Raw genomic sequence first — 4345 nt, 5'->3', positions numbered from 1 at the left:
TGGGAGAAATGTTAACTTACCTGAACACAAGAAGATTGAGAAAAGTTTGCAATTTGGGAGAGTTTTTTGAGTGAATTTCAGGCTTTTTAGCCCAGTGCGCCGTGCCTTCCCAGTGCGCCGCACCAGTGTAAATTTACACTGGAAATTTTCTCCGAGTGCGCCGCGCCTCCCCATTGCACCGCTCCTTTTTCCAAGAGACTTTTGGAGGCCTTTCCGGTGTCCAAAATGGGTACAGGATAGCTCGTTGGAAAGGTAGTTGAGTCTAATTTATAACTCGACTAGAATTTTTCAATTTGAAGTTCATTTGTCCTATCAAAAATCAAATCTCCCAAGACTGGTCAAAATGTGCCAAATGAGGCTGCCTCAAGGAAGGGTGCTGTTGCAGTCAACTTTTGAATGCCTTCCTCAACTCCAAATTGGGCTCATGATAGCTCATTGGAAATCTATTTGTCTCTAGTTATCATTTGACTCATCAAGAAAGTCATTTGGCCAACCAATTTAGGAGAAAATTTGATTTTCCCAAGGTCACTTTAGAGGTGCATCAATTCTCCTGAGGAAATTGTATTTTTGACATTTCTCTAAAACCATGACACCTGTGTAAAAAGTGAAGGAGGTTTTTCTTCCTTGGCCTATTTTGGACAAAAATGTCTCTCAGTTTTCCCAAATTCATATTTTATTTCTCAGAAACATCATTTGAGTGAAAACTATCCCGATGTGTGGAACATGGGATTTGTCGAAATGAAGCGAAACGAAGGGGATATGGGGCTTCTAAATTCTTGAGGAAATTTTTCTAGGTGGGGAGGGATGTTAGGAAGCAGGAGAAAGTGTAAACTCTGAAATTTAGTGAGGGGAAGGGGTCCAAAAGGGCAAAACACAGGCCTAGCCTCGAAAATAGGGTTTATAGCAAGAAACTAGGGTTTGTGCAAAAATGAAGAATTTGAGGAATCTCAGTGATGGGAAGTGTTTAATAAGGTACATTAAGGATAGGGGAGGGTGGATGAAAATCAGGATACAAGTTTTGCTGATGATTTGACCATCCAAGAGAAATTTCCTTCAAAACCCTAGGAGAGGGAAATGACCTTGCCTAGGCGCAACTAAAGCATGAACAAGGTGTAAAATGACCCATTGGAACCTGACATGATGATGAAAACCCTCTGAATGATGGTATACTCAGCTGAATAGTGACATAGACCGACATTTGGACAACTTTGAAAGGAGTGAAAGCAAACCCTAGACCTAATGCCTAGTGACCAAATTTTACTTGAAGACTCACTAAAATGACAAAATTTGACCTTGACACCTTAAAATCACTTTGTAAGAGTATGTTTGATCTCTGGAGGAAGGCTGGAAAGACTGACACTAACATTGGCTCCAATGGGGATGGTAGCTCCTTGGAGGTGCCAAGAACTACAGATCTTTGGAAGAGCAGAACAGTGCCTTATCCATTGGGCAATGGAGTCAAAAACTCAAGCTGAAATGCATGACTGAAAACTGATGACTCGTCGACACAAATTGACTCTCACTCAACTAAAAACTGACTCGATACTTAAACACAACTGAGAAACTGGAAATGATGCTCAAAGTGGAGCTTATTCATCAAAACCTACTCTAACAGTTTCATTCATCACCTGATCAAGTGAAATGAAACAACCAATGCAACCAAGTAAGTATTCTATCTACTGTTTGAATTCTCTGCAAGTGCTCGCTTATGAACAACAAGAGAGAACTACTGAAAGGCAACTCCCATGACAACTTGGAAACAGATCCGTTGAATGCTATGGATTCTCTATCCACCTCCAAAAACACTGCATAAGGATCTTGAAATTCATGGACACTGGGACTTAGCTCATCCAATGGATTACTTCTCTTCTCTTCATACCATGAATGCAAACTTTGATCTGAGATTTGTGACGAGACTCCTACTGAAAATGAGAAAGAAACCAGCTACCGAGTCAAGTTTATATTAGTACACATTTCAGGCTCACATGTAGTCAATGGAGAAGGACTTTGACTGCAAACCTCATCCAAAATATCAGCTAGTGGATCATGTAAAACTTGAAAAGACTGCTGCAACCCATTTTCTATTGGTTCCAATGTGATTACATGATTGCCTACATGCTGCTCATTTTTTACTGAAGATGTACTATGCAATTTTCCCTTCAAAAACTGAAATGATTCGAAACAAAATGGTATGGAATCATCTTGCATCATCTGAGCATATGTTCCAGCTTCCAAGTCTTTATTTGCAACTTGACAATCAAAGGCATTCGGGGGCTGCAAATCTGGATATGAAAAGTCTTGAACAAGGTTTTCATTGCCCTCAAGATGGTCCAAATCAAGACTTGTTGACAACTGATTTCTAATTGCATGGAAGTTGTCTCTGATGAACTGACATGAATCAAAACAAAAAGGCAAATATCCTTCACTTACTTCAAAATTTGCTGCACTTTCCTCGTCATTGTCATAGCTGATATGCATCGGTTGATCACTGTATTCGAGCTACTGCAAGTGAACTTCTTCCTCCTGCCACAAACTAGCTACTAATTTGCCTGCAAGATTAGCTTCTGTTTGGAGGACATAATCATCATCATATTGAGCAAACTGAGGCAAATCGTCAGTATAAAACACATCATCAAGTAGACATGTCATATCAACTGATCTCTATCCTCCAAGATGATCTACAAAACAATCATTATCAGATCTATAACAATTGGGATAAGAAAGAAGATGTTTTGGATCAGCAACTTGTTCTTCTTCAATCAGCGAGCCACGGGCTTGAACATTATTCTCATTCCTTGCGGTGATCCTTTGCATAATCTCTTCTACTGCACTTACCAAAATGTCAAGCTTTACTTCTAAAGATGTTGATTCCTCCGGATCTATGTTTCCCATCTCTTCTTCCTTCAACCTTGCCCTTTGGATCAGCAGATGAGCCTCTACATTTACTGCAATGTTCTGTATCTCTTCAAGTGTTGCGACATTCCTTTCTCTCAGCTGAAACTCCATTTCCAGATCAAAGGCACCCGGATAGTGCAAGAGAGCAGATCTAGGAGGAGGTCTTATATCAACCGGCATTGAATAATAAACTTGATTAAATTTGGCTGAAAACTGTTGCACTGTCTCCCCTGGCAATCTTTTCAGCTGATTATACTATTCTATAATCAAGAAAAGGTTCTGTCCACTCATCCACCTGTCGAGAAAAACTTTGACGAACTGTTGGAAATCTGAGATGCTCGCATCAGGCAGGTGTTGGCATTATGTTTCTGGTATGGCTCTATGATTCATGTGTTGTACTTGATGGCAACTCATTCAGGTGGCAATGCTCTGATCAGGCTCTCAAAATGTTGGAAATTAAGATGTACGCAAGTGAATGGTTCAAAAGATGCGTACCCGCAGGTACGCCGGCCAGGAAGTGCGTTCATACGCGCAGGTGACCCGTTCATGAGGTGCGTACCCCCAGTTCACTTACTTCAAGGCAGAGAAGCGCGCTCACGTGGGGTTTCTTATGTTTGGCCCGTGGTCTTAAGCCCGCCGTTCTTGTTTCTATGGTTTTGGCCCGTGGTATAGGATCTAATTTGACTATAAATAGGGAAGGAGATCACTTGGCCAAGGTATCTTTTGCAAATTGAATATCTTAAGATCTGAAATATTGGGTTATCGATTTAAAAGCTTGATCTATATAAAAGTGAGAAGCGTGATCTCTCGGGCACATGATCAGATCTGGGCATCTGACTATCTGTGGCACACTGGTGGATTGCCAATTCGGCTCTAATCAGAGGTACGCAGGTGATTAACGGTGCAAGTGCGTGGGTATGCAGAGCAGAAGAAGGAGCAGTGCGTGGGTACGCAGAGCAGAAGAAGACGCAGTGCGTGGGTACGCAGCGCGACAGAGGTTCAGGTGCGTAGGCACAGTGAAAGTACGCGGCGCTTCAGAAGCCGCAGGTGCATAAGTACGCAGCGCGATAGCATCTGTGGGTGCGTGGCTATAGTAGAAGTACGCGGCGCGATAGCATCTGTAGGTGCGTGGCTATAGTAGTAGTACGCGGCGTGATTGAAGAAACAGTGCGTGGGTACACGGTGCAGCAGAAGGCTCTCTACAAGTATAGGCAGGGGAGCAGAAGGTGAAGTGCAGAGCCACGCAAGCCAGATAAACAAAAATTGTGTATCTGTCTTAAGGCATTTATTTGACTGACTTTTCTCTGTTGATAAGGTGTTCTGGGTTTAGTTTACTGTTACTCTGGTTACTGCAATTGACTGGGTGATTTACTTGTACTTGATGATCATCTGATATTCTTGGATCCAGTTTGAAAATTTATGAAAAGTGGTCCTTGAAAGAAAAAGGGGG

The sequence above is a fragment of the Pinus tabuliformis genome, chromosome 3_1 (assembly GCF_031772625.1).
Source record: "Pinus tabuliformis cultivar Carrire ecotype Pingquan chromosome 3_1, CPIR1, whole genome shotgun sequence".
Taxonomy (NCBI): domain Eukaryota; kingdom Viridiplantae; phylum Streptophyta; class Pinopsida; order Pinales; family Pinaceae; genus Pinus; species Pinus tabuliformis.
This window is presented reverse-complemented; position numbering follows the sequence as displayed.